Source organism: Gopherus evgoodei, chromosome 3 (assembly GCF_007399415.2).
Source record: "Gopherus evgoodei ecotype Sinaloan lineage chromosome 3, rGopEvg1_v1.p, whole genome shotgun sequence".
NCBI lineage: Eukaryota > Metazoa > Chordata > Testudines > Testudinidae > Gopherus > Gopherus evgoodei.
The window spans coordinates 74,192,402-74,215,588 of NC_044324.1; the positions used below are offsets into that span (position 1 = coordinate 74,192,402).

Here is a 23,187-nt window from a genome sequence, read left to right on the forward strand (position 1 = left end):
TATGTAGCAGAAATCTGAGTCTGTTGGAGGAAAGGCACTATTGGTTATGTGAGAAATTTCTGCATCTTCTAAGCCTGTCATTTTCTGAACGAACTTGTTTATTTTCTTCCAGCATTTTCCTTTTCCCCAGCATTAATTATTTTATTTCTGACATGGTTGTTGACCTGTATGAACAGTCCCAAATTCAGTCTGTGTTCTGAGCATTTATGCATGTTATTTCTGGATAATTTATCTGTGTATTTCAATCTGAGCTGTCAGCTATTTTATGGATACTACATAGATTTTCTCTTCCCTGTACATTGTCTGGATTCCCAAATTTCCTTGAATTTAACCATTGGTAAGAAAAAACAATGTACAGCAATACTTGAAAATAAAGTAGATTTAGAACTTATCAACAGCGTCCATGGAAAACCAACATACTCTCTACTAACAGAACAGTTACAGCTTGTGTAATGAAAACCTAAGAAAAAACAGTGCTAGCTTCCCCATACAGTCCTGCTACTCTGCCACAAGCATGACACAGAGGGAACACTATTTGGGTTGGTAAGGTAAGTCAACTTCTATGCCCATTCAGTCTCATTACTGGCTCAAAATGACAGCAAGGATGCAAATTAGAGTCAATTACGCTGGTGATTTGTATAACAGAGACATTTATCCTTTAGAATTGGATTGACTCACTTCACATAGACTGATGGACTTAGATATGAAAGAAATAGGTGCCTCAGAAATAGGTAACAAAGAGAAGTGCTACAAGAACTTTCAGTGACTCTTAGACTGTGTGATGCAATATAGAATATGTGAGACACTTTATGATATTGATACCAATACTGTAAAATTGTAATGAGTCTTACCAGATATGTAGGGCCCTGCCAAATTCACAGTCCATTTTGGTCAATTTCATGGTCTTAGGATTTTAAAAATTGTAAATTTCATGATTTCAGCTATTTAAATCTGAAATTTCATGGTGGTGTAATTGTAGGGATCTTGACCCAAAAAGGTGTGTATCGGGGGGGTCGCAAGGCTATTGTAGTGGGGATTGCAGTACTGCTACTCTTACTTCTCCTGCTGCTGGTGGTGGCACTGCCTTCAGAGTTGGGCAGCTGGAGCTATGGCTGCTGGCCAGGAGCCCAGCTCTGAAGGCAGAGCCACCGCCAGCAGCAATGCAGAAGTAAGGTATGGTATGGTGACCCTTAGTTCTGCGCTGCTGCCTGCACAGCTGGGCCCTCAGTCAGCAGACACCACTCTCTGGCTGTCCAGGTCTAAAGGCAGCAGTGCAGAAGGGAGGAATGATATGGTATTGCCACCCTTACTTTTATGCTGGTGCTGGAGGGGCGCTTCCTTCAGAGCTGTGCATCTGACCAACAGCTGCCGCTTTCCACCCACCTAGCTCTGAAGGCAGCACAGAAGTAAAGGTGGCAATACCATGACCTCATCCTGCAACTCCCTATTGGGTCAGGACCACCAATTTGAGAAACACTGGTCTCCCCCATGAAATCAGTATAGTATAAGGTAAAAGCACACAAAAAAACAGATTTCACGGTCTGTGATGCATTTTTCACAGCCGTGAATTTGGTAGAGACCTACAGATATGTCATGTAAGGTTTCTGTGGAAAAGTTATAATTCGCTAAATATGATAATCACATTTATATGTAAGTATCATCCTTGTATTGTGAGTTGTAAATATGTATAGTATATTTGCATTTCAAACTTGTGTTGTGCTTCTGGGTGACACCTCTCCCAAGACAGATTGGCATCAGCACTATCCAGCCTGCTTAATGTCTGTCAAAGGCAATCAGATATACAATGAACCCATTGAGAGAAGGCAGGGGTTACACCTATGAGTCAGCAGGACATGTAGGGACATGCCGGTGGACAGGGGACTCTGCTTTTCCATGCCCATGTGCTGTATGTTTGTGTTTGGGACAAAGGAAGTACAAGCCACATAGCAAAGGATATAAAAAGGCAGATGCATCTTCTCCATTTTGTTTTCAATCCTGCTTCTCTACCTCTGGAGTAACTTTTCTGTAAACTGAAGCTCTGAACAAAGGACTGAATGGCCCATCCAAGCTGTGGATGTGTTCCAGAGAGACTTTCCAGCCACCAAACTCACCAATACTGCTAAGAACCTGAGATCTGGACTTTGAAGTCTTATGTATGTCTGACCATTTATGCTTTTCTCATCTCAAAATATATTCATAACCTTCACTTGTGTGTGATATTTATTTGCCATTTCAGTCAAAGACAGTGAAAGTTTAAATGCTTGGGGGCTCCACTATCACTGCTTTAAAGTCAAAGTGTCTCACCTTGCTGAGCTAGCATTTTATGGTGCCTCAGAAATAGGTAACATAAAAAGAAGTGCTACAAGAACTGTCTGTTAGCTGCTGTAACTACTTTGCAATGCAGCACACATACTGATACCGTATAAACAGCCTTTTGTGCACAAAATAATTTTGTGCAAAGAAACTGCAAAAATCTGTTGGACCTCTATAGTGATTAAAGCCGGCCCACTCCCCCCCATCAAAATTGAGCACTTGAAGTTGAGATATCTCACATCAGGCAAACCTTAAAATGTTCAGTTTTTCTTGGTGTAGACAGCTGTGTGGCATATCTATGGTACTCTTCCTAAAAATAAATCTTTTTAAAAAAGGTTTCTGCATTTAAATGTAATTGTGCCAATTAATGGGGAAAATATTGTTACCCAGTGATTTCTTGTCTAGGACTGAACTCTTCCCAGTGTGAGGCACTGGCCCCCTTCCTACAAATACCAGATAGTTCAGACTTCTACACAAGGCTCCAAAGTCTGACTATGTATCTTGCATGAGAGGAATGCTTATAAAACTATACTGAAACATTTAATTCTTATTGCTCAATAAATGTAAATTTGGAATAGCAATGTGTTATTCAGTTGTGTTAATTAGGTAATGGACTTTGGTTGGGTGTAGTAGAAAAAGAGGCTGGCCCTATAAAGACAATTAGGTAAACAAGTATCCTTTGGATCCTCAGCTTATCCACAATCCAAGATATTTGGGGACACAGTGAGCAAGAAGCAAAAATCAGTAGGGAAGGAGAGAGAAGCAGAACAGAACCTGTTTGGCTGAGGGCACAATGTCATGGATCCAAAAAGCTTAGCTCTCTGTGTATTATGACAAATTAAAGTTGGTAATGAAGATATGCCTGGTTAGCCTGATCATACTAGAAGGACCTGATTCAGTGTATAAGTATCTAAATGGGGAACAAATATTTAATAACAGGCTCCTCAATCTAGCAGAGAAAGGTATAATAAGATCCAATGTCTGGAAGTTGAAGCTAGACAAATTCAGACTGGAAATAAGATGTGAATTTTTAACAGTGAGAGTAATTAACCACTGGAACAATTTACCAACAGTCATGGTGCATTCTCCATTGGTGACCATTTTTAAATCAAGATTGGATGTTTTTCTAAAAGATCTGCTCTAGGAAGAGCATAAGAACATAATAATGGCCGTACTGGGTCAATGTCCATCTAGCCCAGTATCTGTCTACTGACAGTGGCCAATGCCAGGTGCCCCATAGGTAGTGAACCTAATAGGCAATGATCAAGTGATCTCTCTCCTGCCATCCATCTCCATCCTCTGACAAACAGTGGCTAGGGACACCATTCCTTACCCATCCTGGATAATAGCCATTTATGGACTTAACTACCATGAATTTATCCAGTTCTCTTTTAAACGCTGTTATAGTCCTAGCCTTCACAACCTCCTTAGGTAAGGAGTTCCACAAGTTGACTGTTCGCTGTGTGAAGAACTTCCTTTTATTTGTTTTAAACCTGCTGCCTATTAATTTCATTTGGAGACCCCTAGTTCTTGTATTATGGAATAAGTAAATAACTTTTCCTTATCCTTTCTCCCCACATCATGATTTTATATACCTCCATCATATCCTCCCTTAGTCTCCTCTTTTCCGGGCTGAAGAGGCCTAGCCTCTTTAATCTTTCCTCATATAGGACCCTCTCCAACCCCTGATCATTTTAGTTGCCCTTTTCTGAACCTTTTCTAGTGCCAGTATATCTTTTTTGAGGTGAGGAGACCACATCTGTACACAGTATTCAAGATGTGGGCGTACCATGGATTTATATAAGGGCAATAATATATTCTCAGTCTTATTCTCTATCTCCTTTTTAATGATTCCTAACATCCTGTTTGCTTTTTTGACTGCCTTTGCACACTGCGTGGACATCTTCAGAGAACTGTACACGATGACTCCAAGATATTTTTCCTGACTCGCTGTAGCTAAATTAGCCCCCATCATATTGTATGTATAGTTGGGGTTATTTTTTCCAATGTGCATTACTTTACATTTATCCACATGAAATTTCATTTGTCATTTTGTTGCCCAATCACTTAGTTTTGTGAGATCTTTTTGAAGTTCTTCACAGTCTGCTTTGCTCTTAACTATCTTGAGAAGTTTAGTATCATCTGCAAACTTTGTCACCTCACTGTTTACCCCTTTTCTCCAGATCATTTATGAATAAATTGAATAGGATTGGTCCTAGGACTGACCCTTGGGGAACACCACTAGTTACCCCTCTCCATTCTGAGAATTTACCATTAATTCCTACCCTTTGTTCCCTGTCTTTTAACCAGTTCTCAATCCATGAAAGGACCTTCCCTTTTATCCCATGACAGCTTAATTTATGTAACAGCCTTTGGTGAGGGACCTTGTCAAAGGCTTTCTGGAAATCTAAGTATACTGTGTCCATGGATCCCCCTTGTCCACATGTTTGTTGACCCCTTCAAAGAACTCTAATAGATTAGTAAGACACGATTTCCCTTTACAGAAACCATATTGACTATTGCTCAACAGTTTATGTTTTTCTATGTGTCTGACAATTTTATTCTTAACTATTGTTTTGACTAATTTGCCCAGTACTGACGTTAGACTTACCAGTCTGTAATTGCCGGAATCACCTCTAGAGCCCTTTTTAAATATTGGCGTTACATTAGCTAACTTCTAGTCATTGGATACCAAAGCTGATTTAAAGGACAGGTTACAAATCTTAGTTAATAGTTCCGCAACTTCACATTTGAGTTCTGTCAGAACTCTTGGGTGAATGCCATCGGGTCCTGGTGACTTGTTAATGTTGAGTTTATCAATTAATTCCAAAACCTCCTGTAGTGACACTTTAATCTGTGACAGTTCCTCAGATCTGTTACCTACAAAAGCCAGCTCAGGTTTGGGAATCTCCCTCACATTCTCAGCCGTGAAGACTGAGCAAAGAATCCATTTAGTTTCCCCACAATGACTTTATCATCTTTAAGTGCTCCTTTTGTATCTCTATCATCAAGGGGTCACACTGGTTGTATAGCAGGCTTCCTGCTTCTGGTGTACTTAAAAAACATTTTGTTATTACCTTTGGAGTTTCTGCTAGCCGTTCTTCAAACTCCTCTTTGGCTTTTCTTATTACACTCTTGCACTTAAGCTGGCAGTGTTTGTGCTCCTTTCTATTTGCCTCACTAGGATTTGACTTCCACTTTTTAAAGAAAGTCTTTTTATCTCTCACTGCTTCTTTTACATGGTTGTTAAGCCACGGTGGCTCTTTTTTAGTTCTTTTACCGTGTTTCTTAATTTGGGGTATACATTGAAGTTAGGCCTCTATTATGGTGTCTTTAAAAAGCGCTCATGCAGCTTGCAGGGATTTCACTTTGATCACTGTACCTTTTAACTTCTGTTTAACTAACCCCCTCATTTTTGCATAGCTCCCCCTTTTGAAATTAAATGCCACAGTGTTGGGCTGTTAAGATGTTCTTCCCACCACAGGGATGTTGAATGCTACTGTATTATGGTCACTATTTCCAAGCGGTACTGCTATAGTTACCTCTTGGACCAGTTCCTGCGCTCCACTCAGGATTAAATCTAGAGTTGCCTCTCCCCTTGTGGGTTCCCGTACCAGCTGCTCCATGAAGCAGTTATTTAAAGTATCGAGAAATTTTATCTCTGCATTTTGTCCTGAAGTGAAATGTTCCCAGTCAATATGAGGATAATTGAAATCCCCCACTATTATTGGGTTCTTAATTTTGATAGCCTCTCTAATTTCCCTTAGCATTTCATCATCACTATTACTGTCCTGATCAGGTGGTCAATAATAGATCCTTAAAGTTATATTTTTATTAGAGCATGAAATTTCTATCCATAGATATTCTATGGAACATGTGGATTCGTTTAAGATTTTACTTCATTTGAATCTACATTTTCTTTCATATATAGTGCCACTTCCCCCCTACTCGCCCCCCAGCACGACCTGTTCTGTCTTTTCGATATATTTTGTACCCCGGAATGATTGTGTCCCATTCATGGCTCTCAGTCCACCAGGTTTCTGTGATGCCTTTATCACAAGGCACTCTAGTTCACCCATCTTATTATTTAAACTTCTAGCATTTGTGTACAAGCACTTTAAAAACTTGTCCCTGTTTATTTGTCTGCCCTTCTCTGATGTGTCAGATTCTTTTTATTTGACTGTTTATCATCTGATCTGGCCCTTACATTATCCTCTTGTCTTCTGCTCCTGACTATAACCTGGAGATTCTCTATCATTAGACTCTCCCCTAAGAGAAGTCTGTGTTCAATCCACATGCTCCTCTGCAGCAGTCAGCTTTCCCCCATGTCCTAGTTTAAAAACTGCTCTACAACCTTTTTAATGTTTAGTGCCAGCAGTCTGGTTCCACTTTGGTTTAGGAATAATTTTGGGGAAGTTCTATGGCATCATTCAGGAGGTCAGACTGGACAAGCCCACTGGTCCCTTCTGATCTTGTAATCTATGATCCACATATTCCACAAGGCGGGCACAAAATCAGTAGGGCCAAGTAGACAAGTTCCTCGTCCTCTATTATCCAAACATTTCTGAAATACAAGGATGCATCCCAGAGGGAGCACAGATTCTCTTCTTCTGAAAAAGAGGGTAAAAGAAAGAATGCCATACTTCTTGCCAATGTACCAACAGACATTTAAGGACATGGGAGAGGACCCAGGACTTTCTGTCTTTTGAAGTGGTTTTAGGGCAATTTTTGGGTTCAGCCCAGGAAAATCCCCAATTGGTGAAGCTGGCTTGGCCCAAATTGAGTCCCAAGTGTTGAAGAGAACTGAACAGCTCTTGTAAAGGTGTCACTAGAGAAGTCTTGATTAGCATTGGAGGACAGAGACCCCAAAGCACTACCTATTTCTCTGAGAAGCTGAGGGTCAGCTGTGGCAGACCTCCCCACCTGTGGCTTTTAAGAAGGCCTCCTCATAATGGGAGCACGTCCTGGCTTTCTATGTTCCATAATGTGACCTGCTGCACCGTAACGGGGATAGGGTGAGTGAATGCTCAGCAGCTGGTTCTGTTCAGGGGTCACATCCCCATAAATTTTGGGCCCCTGCGGGAAAAGAAATGTAGGGAAATGATTCTGGCAGTGCTAGTTGAAGTTAAGAGTTAAAAGATAGGACGGTAGTGGATAAGGCAGAACACTGAATTGCTACTCTGTTTGCTCTTCCAGAGACAGGATTAATTGGGATGAGGACAGAATGGGTTGGCCCACATCCCAGAGGCGCCTGGACAAGTCTGAGCTATTTCAAACATTTCCAGGAAGAGAGGTGCAGCCCAAGTGTATCAGATATAAGGCTCCACAATATTTTTTAATTTCCTCAGTCATAAAATATTATAAACAGACAAGACTACATACTTCTATGTAAACAGCACAGCTGTGTACAGTACTTTGGACTAGCTGCTTGAGATTTCAATGATTTTTTAGTCTAAAAAATTCAAGTGGGTTCTTAATTTCCATTGCCGAATGCCCCAAACTAATAAGAAAAAACTAAAAGAGAGTCAAAGGCAGGCAGGCACAACAACTGATACATTTGAATGATCAACTCCTTTTTCTCATTTCCCTTACACATATAAGCAAACACATAATAACTAATGAATAAATGTCAAGAGTTCACACTCATGAATATATTTCTATACAATTATATGAAAATGCCTTACCAAGATGTAGACTTTTCCATCATGCCCTTGTATTCTGAATCTAAATGTGCTTCTGGCAGAGGACAGTCCCACGAGACACTGAGCTATAATGTTCTGTACAAACTGAGACCTGTTTTAAAATAAATCAGTCTTCACAGAATATTTTCATAGTAACTATATTTTACAAAACAAGCCAATGATACCCAGTGAGCCCTAAGTAAACTTTAACTATATGGTGAAGGGTTAAAATCTATGTGCATTTTATATAACAACCTGGTACATGGATTGTGCCAGCTCTTTTCCAGACCCAAAGTTAAGAATTTGGTCAAGAGACCAGAGGTCTAGCAAATAGCAATTAGCTAAGAGAAAGCAGAATAAACAAGATATGTTTGGTCAGTAGAAATGCCAGATGTTGAAGCAACAACTGAATAATTATGTTTCAAATTAACAAAGAATCCCTGTTCCTATTGTGTTAGTTTCTTCTGTAGGGAGACGTTCTTTCCACAGATTCAACCTTAAGTTTATGAAAGATATGGCATCCTCCCACCTCCCTTCTCCAGTGACCAATGCCTGCCTTAAAACACAAAGGAGACAATCTTTATTGCCATATACTTTCACTGTTTCTTTGTTTTAACCCGTAGGAATGTACCTGTTGGACAATCAAAGGAGTTGCTTCATTCCTATGAATCCCAAATCAAAATTCAACATATATATTTTATACTAATAACATTTATCAAAGTATTAATTAAATGTTAACTTGCTAACTTAAGACCATAGGCGGAGACATTATGTAACCTGTTAACCATTGGCTACTGTGCTATCTTGTCTTGCTGCAAAAACCTATCCCAGGGTGTGGAACAGCATACCATGTCACTTTCCCCGCCCATGGAAAATCTATATATTCTATTGTAATCAATTAATTGACAGTGTATCTGAGCCTAATGACACTCCACCAGCACTGTGCCTAATAAACTCCTATGTTTGACCTCTGCACGGTGTGGATTTATGTTCCTTCATATGGCATCTAGGTTTCTCCATGCTGTCAATTCCACTACAATCTGGCATGGAAATAATGCCCCTAGACTTAATTCATTATTGTGTCTTCCCGTAACAAGAATTGGAGTATTTTCCCTTTTCTGCATAACAAGAATTGCCATACTTGAGTAGACTAATGGTCCATACAGTCAAATGTTCTGTATCTGACACAATGCAATGCCAAATGCTGGAGATAAAGGCATAAAACCCCAATACTGCACTTTGTGCACTATGTGTACATATAACATACACGTGAATAATGATGTCCATATTTGAAATATCTTTGAGTTTGCAGAATGGAACAGTAACGCTGTTCACAGCAGGCTATATTTTATGGTAACCTCAACATACATAGCCTGAACTTTAAACTGGACTGTCTGAAAACTAAAAAAAAAAAAAAAAAAAAGAAAGAAAAGTACAAGTATTAATGAAATTAAAGGCTACACAGGACAGAAAAGTGTGATTTAGATTGTCAGATACCATCTTGTAATTAGCAATTATACAAAAGCATTGCATAAATTTAGCAAAGTAAAAAAGTTTGCATATTTAGTCACCGAAAGTCAAATAATGTAAAAAAGTTGAGGTTCCAACTACAAAGTTAATTTGGCTTTCCGTAATGCCATCTGTACTTTATGGTATACAGTTTACATCAAACAGTAATATATAAACCTATGCATTTAATTAGAAAAGAGATCACAATAAACAGCAGGTATACTATATGGCTGAGTTAAGAATGTTTCTGCATTTCCTAACTTTGTTATTTTAATAGTGCAGACTTAATACTTTATTAGCATAAATATTTAATTGAATACCAAAAAAGTAACTATCCAAAAAGATTAATCTTTACCACTCAACAACATTGTTCCAATAACCAAACTGAGCACATTATCTGATTTCTATACCTTGGTATCATGTTAAAATTTGTTCCAGATGGTTGAACAATCATCTCAGTGATGTAATATTTTGTAGTCCCTAAAAATCAGACAAAAGGAAACTTTTTAAACTCAATAAAACAGTACACTTATTTTCTACAGTAATATACTGCATAACCACATTCACTAAACTCCTAGATCAGCATCCAATTAAATGGTGGAAGAGATGTCCAAATTCTTGTTTTGACATGTAGGAGGAGCTGGGTAAATGGTACAGAAATCAGACATAGGAAATATCTCTTTAGCTGTTTTTGGAGCTAATCACAAGATCAATATTTTGCCATCTGTATCATTCCCTACTTAACATCAAGCACAACCATTTCCCCCGCACCCCATATAAATCCAGAGTAGGCGGGTGCCAAAACCCCTGTAGTGATCATTTAAAAAACATGTTTATATTAAATGCTTGCTGATACCAATTAAAACTCCTGTCCATTATTTATTATTGCTGCACCAAACTTGAAAAAGAAATGAAAAACACTTAATGGATTGAAATCAGTGTACTTTATGTCAAAACTTCAGTATTCTCTACCAGCCAATGATTCCCCAGTGAATAACAAATACATGACTCTAACAAGAGTAAACTAAGGGGACTAATTTTCTTCTTTCTTCAAAGAGTGGAAACGATACTTCTCTGTAACAAAGTTAGGTTAACTCAGGACACTGGCCCTTTCTGTATTGATACGTACAGGACTCACACTTCAAGTGCAGACATTAAAAAAAAAAAAAAGTCAGAAGAGGAATTTCTTCAGCTTTGCAGACATAGCTGCTTCAACCCAGGTCATCTTTTTCTTTTAAAATATTTTTATAGATATAAAAGAAAAAATATTTTATTTATGAACAGAGATTGTATTTTACAAGCTATTTATAGGTTGCTACATAAGTGCATTTATTAAGTACTTACTTCTGTAAACATAAATAAAGACAATATAATGTTTTAAAGGGGGAGACAGAAAAAAGAAGAAAAATAAAACCCTTTTTTCCCCCCAGAGTTGCATCATACAGTGGAGTCACATCTTACGTGGGGGTTAGGTTCTAAAGTCCGCGCGTAAAGTGAAAATCATGTATAGTCAAAATTACCCTTGAAAATCCCTTAAATCACCCATAAAGTACAGTATACTGTACATGGTTTTGTGTATACAACAATAGTATAAATGTATGATGTATATAGTAATGTATAGTATACAATAAAGAGTACATACAAAATCTAATTTTACAGTACTGTATTTTTAATTACAGGGTAATTATAGGGGTAATCAGGGCTTGATGTCGATCCAGGAGACGGAGGTGACAGAGAGCTTGGGTGACGGACAGTGAGTTGTAGACGAAGTGGTTGGCTCTGGTTCAGCTCGAGAAGTTGATTGCATAGGCTCATCTGCTGCAGGTTGTTTTTCCTTGAAAAAAACATGGTGATTGGCAACTGTCGCTGTTGTCTCTTGAGCTGCTCAAACATTTCTTGATACGGTCTCAAATCATCCATAATACTATGTGTGATTTTGAGGCTTTGTTTCCTGAAAGGGATCATATTCAGAAATTAAATCATTCAAATGTTTCGCTGTTTGGAATACTTCAGAAAATTTATGAAGATTCCAATTTGCTGGCTCTTTCTGTTCATCGTCATCATCTTCATCTTCTGCAGATGATTTTATCAGTTCCTCTACCTCTTTGTTAGTCAATGTTTCTCTATGGCTCTCAATTAATTTTTCAATTTCTTTCTCAATTATGTCGACAAAGCCATCACCACCCACTTGCCTGGCACCTGAACAATGCATTTCACCTCTTTGTCAATGGTCGGGAAACTCTTAAAATCATTCACACATTCTTTCCAGTCAGATGCATTGACTGTTTCAGGCTTGATTGCATCCATTGCCCGTTTAATAGAAGTGATGAAATCGGCAATGTTGAAGGACTTCCAATATTCTATCACATAAAGATTGGGATCAGCATCCATAGTGCGACATATCTGAGAGAATATAAGCCTCGTGTACGTGGCCTTGAACAGCGAATCATGCCTTCGTCGAGAGGCTGGAGGATACAGGTGGTCAGGAGCATTGTCTATGATCAGCAACACTTTAAAGTCAAGTCCTTTTTCTTCAAGGTACCAATTAACCTCCAGAATGAAACACTTGTGGAACCAATCCAGAAATAATGCTGCCATCACCCAAGCCTTTTTATTTGATTGCCAGAACACAGACAGGAGATTCTTGTTCTGCCTTTTAGGGCACGGGGATTTGCATCCCTGTAGAGCAAGCTCGGCTTTATTAATGCCCAGCCGCATTGCCACAAAGCAACACAGTCAGATGGTCTTTAGCTGCTTGGAAGCCAGGGCTTGTCTTTCTGATTTTGAAATGTAAGTGTGGTTGGGAATTTTTTTCCAGAAGAGCCCAGTCTCAACAGCATTAAAAACTTGTTCTGGAAGATAGCCCTTTTCTTGTATGATTTTCTTTAATTGTTCAAGGTAGGCTTTTGCTGCCTCTTCATTGGCAGATGCAGCTTCACCAGTAGTCTGCACATTTTTGAGGTTGAAGCGGTTCCTAAAACTGTTATGCCAACCTTGGCTGGCTTTGAATTCCTTCTCATCAAAAGGCTGCCCCTCTTCAGCGGGAGGTTTGAACAGCACATAGATGCTAAAAGCCTTTTCTCACAATGTGTTGCCATTGATAGGCACACGTTTACGGTTCATGTCTTCCGGCCACGTTTAATGCCTTTTCAGTCTTTACTAAAGCCTTATCACGCACCTGGCTTGTCACCTTAGCAGTTATTGGAGCACTTGATGACACGGCTTGATGAATTTCTCTCGAATCTTGACGGCACGGATGCTAGATTCATTGCGGCTATATTTACACACACATTGGAGACCAACATACCGTCTCTCAATAAGTCCAACACAGTCAGTTTTTCCTCCAGCACTAGAACAAATCGCTGTTTCTTCAGTTGAGCACCAGATGAAGTAGTTGGCATGCATTTAGAGGCCATGTTGTATGAAAAATATGTATCTTTAAACACTAGAATCACACTCAGTGCAGCGAGATGCTCACATTATGAGAGGCATGCGGGAACTGAGGGAACAACAGATTCACATCTCCCATCTCACGCTCACTCCAGGACATATGCTCATTGAGTGGAATGCTGGGTGGAATAGCCCACACTATTTACAGGTATCTTGTTGTTTTTCTTTTTTTTGTCGAGCACGTATAGTTGTATTTGCGTAAGTTAAATGTGCGTATGATGCAACTCACCTGTATACACTTTTGTACACAAGCAGCTAGTACAATATAGCTAATTCCAGGTACAAAAACAAGTACAAACAACTGTAGCACTGTTATACATCTGTGAGCAGATATTGCAAATCTGGGGTTTCTTGCAAGTAGATGCATGGATATCTGGGGCAGAGTCATTCTGCATAAGTGTCAGTATCCCAGTTCAGTGCCTTTATTTGTCCTTGAATGCTAGGGACTAAAATGTAAAGACTTCAGCCTGGTTTTAGGACATTGGCATTTGAGCAGAAGTTTGTTTCTTCTGTTGTCTGGTGCAAAAAAATCACAATTTTGGAATTCTCTTTCATGAGAAGTAATCTGGTAATACACTTCCTTGTGGCTATTAATAATCTGAATTAGCATCATTCTTTGTATAAAGGTTTGGGGGAAGAGTCCCCTTAACCTTTTACTTATACCAAAGTGTGTTTCAAAAGTTCCATGTAAGCATTTATGCTAGTGGGACTAGACTATTTGGATATGGGTAGTCCCAGAAAAAGTGTGCGCGTGCCTGGAGAATCATTTGCTCATATCCTTTTTAACTGAACTTGCGGCTGAATACGTTCACTTTGTTGGCGAATACAGAGATGTAGAAGCAGTACATGACTGTCTATTTCAGCATCTTTCAGCGCTGTTTAGAGTTGGGCGATGAGCACCGTAGATCTGACCATCTGAGCCTATGCCGTGTATCTTTAAAGTTAGACACTGCTAGCTGTATGTCTGCTCAGGCAGCTGGTGTGGAGACAGTAGTAAAGAGAGAACAATTCATATTTCCAAAATCAGATTTTTGGAATTGTATGGTTGTGCTGTTTGTTCAAATGATTTTAGGGCTGAGAATTATGTGAGCTGATCTAAGGGAGTCACTTATTCTCTAGCCACCAAGTGATTTTTCATAGAAAAGGTACAGGGCAAAGTCTGGGATTTTGGGCATATATATTAGATGAGCCCCTCCCTCCCAATCATTTCCCCATGCATGGAAGCACAAGAAGTGCCAGAGCAGCAGAACTCCATGATGCACTAGTTTGGTTAGAAATTCCTATTCAGGCTCTTCAGATTATAGCTAGCTCTTTTCTGCAGCAGAAACACATGAGATCCACTGGGTCAGAGGCTCTGTCTATCTGCATCTGTCCTCTCTTGTCTCAGACTGAAGCCCTTTGGGGTATGGACCATCATTTGTTCTGTGTTTGTACAGCATGGGGACCTGGTTCACTGCTAGGCTCCTGCCACTATGAACAACAAACAACACTTATTTATGGCTCTGTTCCCTGCATTCCCCACGACTGCATCCTCAGAGATGGGGAGGCTCTCTCTGGGCCAGCAGTGAGCACCCAGCCTCCTTGTGGGCTTAAGAAGGGCATGGTTGCTGATTGGTTAGACAGAAGGATTCAGCATAAGCCTATGGAGTGCACTTATAAACCCTTGCCCTTGCTCTGGGGCACCATTCTGCTTTAAGAAGAAAAGCTTCCCCTTCCCTGACCTGGGATTAGAGCAGGACCAGGAATTTTCTCTCACTGTCAGACTGGCCTGGCAGTGTGGGTTTTTTCACCTTCCTCTTAGGAGCCCCAGGATCAAGAAGGTAGGTACGGTTGTAAAATTCATTTTGTCACAACTTGGCAGGTGTCCAGTACAGGTACTCAGTCAATAGGGTGTCTAGTTCCCTGATAAACCAGAACTGGATGCAGATTAGAAGGCATCGCCTAAAAAGGCAGGTAACAGGACTGGGGCTTCCAATGTCTTTCACAGTGAGGAGACAACCACCTCTTCCCCAACCTTTAACTCTTGTACAAGGGGAGGAGCAGTGAGGTCCGAGCAATTGCGCTGGGACTAGTTTAACAGGGTGAAGGGCTGACGATAGTCCTCTAGGAGGTGGAATGGAGGAGTGAAGACGCTGAAGCAGCTCTTCACCAGGATTAAAAGGATGGATGATCTCCACTGGATGAGTTATTGCCAAATAGTTCTCAGATGTGTTACTTAATAAAGTTGTGGCCTAGTTAAACTACATCCTAGTCTTTCTTTCAGTGTTGACTGGGACAATGCATCTGCAATCTAATTAACTGAGACTTAAAATAGTTTTGTCCCAATGTTGTTATCCATGTTGTCATGGGTGCCAATCAAATGACAATATGACCTAAAATAGAGCCTCATCACAGAACCAGTTTGATGCACTAGCACATTTAGCATAGATAGTCTCATTTGAGACTTACTTATTCTACATTTAATGCAGCAATTTCTTTCCTTTTTATATTTGTCAGTCCTGTAGTAGGAAACAAAATAATAAATAACCAGTCTACCAAACATTCCTCAGGACACCAGGAGATTGGCCCAACAATGTAGAAAGTAAAATTTTAAAGTAAATGTCAGGCACAAAAACTGAAAACAGAGGAAAATTTTTTTTACATTTACCAAGGTAGTTGTCCCCAGATTTTTACTAATGGTGAGAGAAATTTGATTGAACAAAAACAGAAGACTCAAAGGGCAATTAAAGCTGTAACACACTTAGGACAAATACATTTTACAAGGTATAACAGAGTGTGTAGTAAGTGTTAAAATACAGAGAACAATATGGCCACATAAACAAGAATCAAAATAAATTACTGGGGCCAATAACCTCATTGTTTCTACTGTCAAAACTATCTCATCCTTTCAGAAATGAAGAAGAACCCCCCACAGGAATCAACTCAGCATTCTATTGATAAATTATTTGTCTCCAGAACTTTTAACCTCTAGTGTTTAGTGAGTTAGCCAACCAAGTATGGTTTTGTTTGTGTAATCCATACCTGATGATATTGTCTCTCCCAGCATTGCCTTGCAGCGCTTACAAATTACTCTAGCGTTTTCCTTCGACTTCTGTAGGACAAGAGAAATCATTTAAATGTCATTCAACTCTTCTGAAAAAGATGCATAACTTTAACATGCTCTCCAGAGTGCATAGTGAACTTTATACTTCACTCCTCAGAATGTTTGTACTGTGACAGACCCAGGCCAGTAGAGTGCAGGAGTCTGGTAGAGGGCAAATATACTGGTCACTGGGTGAGTAGTTTTCTGTTTCCTGATTGACCAGAGCAGGGGCTGAACTAGAGTAATCAGAAACCTGCTAGAACCAATTAAGACAGACAGGCTGATTAGAATACCTGCAGCCAATCAAGGCAGGCTAATCAGGACACCTGGGTTTAAAAAGGAGCTCACTCCAGTCAGGGAAGGGGAAGCAGAGGAGAGGAAGTGTATGTGAGGAGCTGGAAGCAAGAGGCACCCAAGGAGCTGAGAGTGAGAGGGTGTGCTGCTGGAGGACTAAGGAGTACATGCATTATCAGACACCAGGAGGAAGGTCCTGTGGTGAGGATAAAGAAGGTGTTTGGAGGAGGTCATGGGAAAGTAGCCCAGGGAGATGTAGCTGTCATGCAGCTGTTACAGGAGGTATTATAGACAGCTGCAATCCATAGGGCCCTGGGCTGGAACCTGGAGTAGAGGGTGGGCCTGGGTTCCCCCTAAACCTCCCAACTCCTGATCAGACACAGGAGGAGTTGACCCAGACTGTGGGGAAGATCACTGAGGTGAGCAAATCTGCTAATCAGCGCAGGACCCAGCAAGGTAGAAGGAACTTTGTCACAGTACTTAGAGATGTGTCTTGGCTATTTCATTCACTGCAGCCTTCTGAACTTTCTGAGTGACTTAGAAGTTGTGTGTTTGATTTAAATCTTACAGTACACTGATACACTGTACAAATTAAACCCAGAGTTCATATTTAAATTGAATATTGTTTAAATGATATAACTGAGATCAACACTTACCTTCATTCATACTATTTCATTAGCAAGAATTTTGCATCTAGTATCTTCACAATCAGCATTATACCTGTTCATTTGGGGTATATGTGCAGCAAATGTGTTTCACATGGGTATTTGTATAGACTTAGTAAAGTTTGAAAAAGAAAACTTTCAACTTGAAAAATCATATTGAAGCGACTACAGAAAAGTAACACCTTTGATTATTATAAATAAAACAAGTTAGTGGGGGAAAAAACCTGTTTTTTCCATTTATTGTATGTCCCTAATAAAAGATGGTCACCATTTTCCATTGTTTCCAACTGTAATGAAGCCACCCTTTCACTAACGCCAGCTTACTCTCAACTTTAAAATCTTCATGTGTGCTACAAGCCACCAAAATGTATGACAAATGACCAAATGTAATTTGTGTTTCTGCCTACTGTACCATAAATGACAGATCTTTTCTCATAATAGAACACTTTTAAAGAATGTTTCCTCATTGTATGATGTAAAGGTATGACCTTAGATTATATTATAATTACATCTACAAACAAAGAATGTAGGCAATATGTAGAAGATTAGGGACTGTATCCAAGAATACAGTGAATTAAAAAAAAGGACTGAATGGTAATGATAGATTGCCTTGGAAGCTCATATTGGTTATGCTGTAGCTAAGATTGAACATGATCCTTCCATATATAAGCAGAGAAATATTGAGTACAAGTTGAGAAGTGGTACTACCTCTGTATACAGCATTAGTGAGACAGTTACTGGAATATTATATTGTGTTCTGGAGTCCACACTTAAAAAAAAAAAAAAGGATGTTGAAAAATTGGAAAGGCTTCAGAAAAAAGCTACAAGAATGATTCATGGTCTGGACAACATATCTTATGAAGCTCAATCTACTTTGATTAAGAGGTGACTTGGATAACTGTCTACAAGTACCTACATGGGGAAGAGATTTCTGACAGTAGCTCTTTAACTAGCAGAAAAAGACATATCAAAATCCCAAGGTTGCAAGCTGAAGCTAGACAAATTCAAGCTAGGAATAAAGTACAATTTTTTTAAGGGTGAGCGTAATTAACCATTGGAACAACTCACATAGAAAATCCACCCTGTCTCTGTCACATGACGTCTTTAAATCAAGAATGGATATTTATCTAAAAAATATGCTATAGCTCAAGTTATGGGTTTGATGCCAGAATTACTGGGTGAGATTCTTTAGCTTGTGTTGTGCAGGAGATCAGACTAGATAATTATAGTGGTCCATTCTGGTCTTAAAAAATTTATCAATTTGGGAATATTAGAGATGTGGGTTCTATTCCCAGCTCTGCTAAAAGGAACCTTACGCAATCTCTCAGTTAATTTATTAGTGAAATGGGATTGCCCTGAGTCCAAAGGCAGGACTGCACAGAAATATAAACAGTGTGTGGTATAGATGAGATTTGAATTAATGATCTCCTGGCTCCCAGCTCTGTGTATCTTCCCATTGACTAAATAATATTTGGACAGAGATGGGAACCTGATTCAGCTCAACCGCTGTACATTTGAGAATTCTATTTGCCAGGTGAAAGTGAGGCTTCCCCTAGTAAGAATGGCTGCCTATTCGCTCGTTTCTAATGAGACTGAATCACCGCTGCCCTCAGGGAAGACAGATACTTCCTATTTCCTGTGATTAGGAAACTGGGCAGACAGTCTATACTGCAAACCTCAACTGAGCCAGGAAACACCAACCAAGATTCCAGTGGGAACACAAGGGAAGTAATTCTCTAGCCTCTGCTGACTTTTTACAGCCTTAACAGGATAATGTTACATGAGAAATGTGGATCCCATTGTACTAGAGTTGGAGCCAATAAAGACAGATGCACATTGCGTCCCCTTTCCCAACTTCTGCCCCTTACTCCCTCAAAAGTTGTGGAGCAGAACTAACTTTCTTTTCTTCTTCCTGACAGGGAGTAAGGAGACTGAGTTTCTTAACAACCAATAAATGAAGGCAGAGCTGGGGAGCTATAAGCACAGTATTCCTCAGATAACTACTATTTGAGTGCTTTTTCTGCTAAAAGTTACCTGCAGTGGCTGAGAATTGTGCAGTATGGTACCTAAAAAAACCTGAGAACTCAGTGGTATCACTGCTTGAAGAAAAAAGGATGATACTTTTAGCCAGACTAATTAAATCATATATCTTTGTGACAACTTGCAGCTGCTGGCAATCTGCAGATGGAGGCGGATCTTCTTCTAATATTTTTTTGTGTGTGTTTCTATTTCTAAGGATCCTTGATATTGTCTTAGGGAAAATATTTTCCCCAAGAGATACTATTAGGATGCTGTGTGACCATGTGACATTTAAAATCCATGTTACATCATTAGACAAAAATGTGAGCAATATGTTTTCCATGGCAGAACATTGTCTTGGTCCCACAGGAGGATGGAAAGGATTGTTTAAGTATTTCTGCTATATTCCTACTCCTGCTTTGGTCACAGGCAAACACTCTCCAATGACTGTTATGCAATTAAAAAGGAACTTTCATACTAGTGCAGACTGCATGAATATATTATAAAATGAGAACATTTGTGCCAACAGCAATCTGTGTTGTCTGTAACTTTCTATAACTTTATCTATATTATGGAAGAATTTTGTATTTCAATATGATTTTTTCTCTGATTAGTCTCTGATTGATCTTAAAGTTGTGCTCATTTGATTGGTAACTGACTGATACTAGAAATCAATGTGTAGACATTAGAATTTCAGTGCAAGCGTGATACAAGGGTTTTCAAACAACCAAGTAAGAAATCTTGATATCAAGGCAATTTTTAGGAAGTGAATATGGAGATTCATCACATTCAAAAAAATCTTTGGGTGCCTCTTCACTGAAGACTTGTCTCATTTCTAATGGAGCTGGTAGGACTACATTGGTCTAAATACCAGTAATGCAGTGCATCTAAATGAGCCATTTTGTTTCAGGTGCAGCTGCCCAATCTCTACACTTGCAAGTCCTTCAGCTGCACCCCTCACCTAGCTACCTCTCTCACAGTCCCCGTGAAAGCAGTTGCTTGTGGGAGATTTGAAAGCCCAAGGGATTGTGGGAGAAGGAGTGTACTGCCCTAACTCTCTTGGAATCACAACTATTTCAGCAATATTTTCTAAATATAGAGCCATGCTGAACAGACTGTGCTTACTCTTTGTTCAGAGAGAGACATTTCAGCTAATGACATCTAGCATCTCACGAAACCCAGAAGAGGGCATGGAAGGTGTTCATTCAAGCATGGGAAGAGGCAGAGACTGATACTAGCAGTGCATGGAATTCATACTGTGACTTACTGAGAGGCTCAGCCTGTTTAATCCTAGCCTAACAAGTCCAGTAAGTTACCTGAAAGCAGAACCACAACAAAGTGGTGGGACAAAGATATTCTCAAAATATGGGTCTATCTTTGCATTGTGGGAACATAAATAAATATATCTGGACCCAAACCACATCCTGATTTTGTATAGCCAAACTGTTTTGTTCATATTTACTTCTTAGTGTCCAGCAAAGTTTCAGCAAATGTAGTTACCCTGTGATTCCACCCATTCTTAGCTTTTGGGTTTTATTTTGCTATTCTTTGATTGACATCTTCCTATCATATCATAGGTACAGTTTTAATTAACTACCCATCTGATAATACAAAGCCTGTAGCAACAGACCACTGTTTCCATTTCAGTCTAATCAAGGGTGATCCAAAGATTTTGCTTCTTCATTGTCTGACAATATGAAATCCCATGTTGCTTTACTCGGTCTTCTTTGCAAGTACTAGGTTCTCTGAACAGTATTTTTACAATGATTCCAAGTGTGTTTCAAGGGAGAGGTTTCTGAATCATTTCTTGTGTACCTAGGCGATATTAAGACTAGGAGCAATTGTTCTGAAAACGCTAGAATTTAGTGTGGTTCCTAGACAACAGATGTCAACAACTCTACAAACCCTTTCTCCTCACCCACAACTACTTCACATTTGCGGACAATATATACCTTCAAGTCAGCAGCACTGCTCCAAAGTATGCCAACATTTTTATGGCTGACTTAGAACAACACTTCCTTAGCTCTCGTCCCCTAACGCCCCTACTCTACTTGTGCTACACTGATGACATCTTCATCATCTGGACCCATGGAAAAGAAGGCCTTGAAGAATTCCATCATGATTTCAACAATTTCCATCCCACCATCAACCTCAGCCTAGACCACACAAGCGGTCCATTTCTTTGAAACTACTGTGCTAATAAGCGATGGTCACATAACCACCACCCTATACCAGAAACATACTGACCGCTATACTTACCTACATGCCTCCAGCTTCCACCCAGGACATACCACACGATCCATTGTCTACAGCCAAGCTCTAAGATACAACCGTGTTTGCTCCAATCCATCAGATAGGGACAAACACCTACAAGATCTCTATCAAGCATTCTTAAAACTATAGTACCCACCTGCTGAAGTGAAAAACAGATCGACAGAGCCAGAAGAGTATTCAGAAGTCACCTACTACAAGATAGGCCCAACAAGAAAATAACAGAATGCTACTAGCTGTCACCTTCAGCCCCCAATTAAAACCTCTCCAGCGCATCATCAAAAATCTAAAACCTATCCTGAAAGATGATCCCTCACTCACAGATCTTGGGAGACAGACCTGTCCTCGCTTACAGATAGTCCCTCAACCTGAAGCAAATACTAACCAGCAACCACAAACCACAGAACAAAAACCCTAACCCTAACCCTATCCTTGCAACAAAGCCTGATGCCAACTCTGTCCACATACAAATGACACCATCATAAGACCTAATCACATCAGCCACGCCATCAGGGGCTCGTTCACCTGCACATCTACCAATGTGATATACACCACCATGTGCCAGAAATGCCCCTCTGCCATGTACACTGGCCAAACCAAACAGTCTCTATGCAAAAGAATAAATGGACACAAATCTGACATCAGGAATCATAACATTCAAAAACCAGTAAGAGAACACTTCAACCTCTCTGGCCACTCAGTAACAGATTTAAAGGTGGCAATTTTGCAACAGAAAAGCTTCAAAAACAGACTCCAATGAGAAACTACTGAACTTGAATTAATATGCAAACTATACTATCAATTTAGGCTTAAATAGAGACTGGGAATGGTTGAGCCATTACACATTGAATCTATTTCCCCATGTTAAGTATCCTCACACCTTCTTAAACTGTCTTAAATGGGCTATCTTGATTATCACTACAAAAGTTTTTTTTCCTCCTTCTGACAATAGCTCATCATAATTAATTAGCCTCTTAGAGTTGGTAGGGCAACTCCCACCTTTTCATGTTCTCTGTATGTGTATATAGATCTCCTCACTATATGTTCCATTCTATGCATCTGATGAAGTGGGCTGTAACCCATAAAAGCTTATGCTCAAATATATGTGTTAGTCTGTAAGGTGCCACAAGTACTCCTGTTCTTTCTACAAGCCCTGAATTTCATAAAGATCTTTCACAAAAATGTCCACTCCCCAAAATAAAATTAAAAAAATAAAAGTCACACTTTGAGATTTATTAAAACAAAATACTTTACCAAGGTAGGGCCCCTCTCAGATGCAGAATGTTCAGTCTCTGAATGGACTATTTCAGGTCCAGGCACATGTGACTCATTTCCTGAATTCACCAGAAAGTAAGTGTGTCCAAGAAAACAATCGTTATTCTGAGGGTGAAGAGCGCTGTTGGCAAAGGGATTGGGATGGCAGCACCACTCCTCAACCAAAGCACTCCAGTTTTCACTTGGTAGGGGAAGAACTCTGAGAAACGTCCTAATGGAGGAAAGAAAACAAGATATTTCAATCTATTACAAGGATTTCTAAGGCAATGGGTCTGAACACACTGCAAAAAAAACAAGCAAACATGAGATTCCCCCAAAAAGAAAGAGCTGGCCTCCCCTCCTCCAGTAAAAGGTACATACGTATAAATGTTGAAGCCCATTGGATGAATTCTGATAAGGCAATGGCAGTGACTCATGACAAGATTATTTGGGAATTGGCTGCATAAACAGATGAATCTTACATCATGCCCAACAGGTGGAAAGACTCAGGCTCAGCCTGATCTCCAGCGATTATACTACAGAAATTGGCATTGACAACTAGTGAAGAGAACAATGAGATAAAAATAGAATACATCAAGTCATAGTCATGAAAAACATAACAATGAGCATTTGAAAAAAATATTTTTAA

At 39.6% G+C, this 23,187-nt stretch overlaps 1 pseudogene; it reads right to left on the reverse strand.

Annotated features, from left to right (window-relative positions):
- Positions 1-6,562: 6,562 nt before the first annotated feature.
- LOC115649378 overlaps positions 6,563-23,187 on the reverse strand; it is a 30,650-nt pseudogene continuing 14,025 nt past the window's right edge.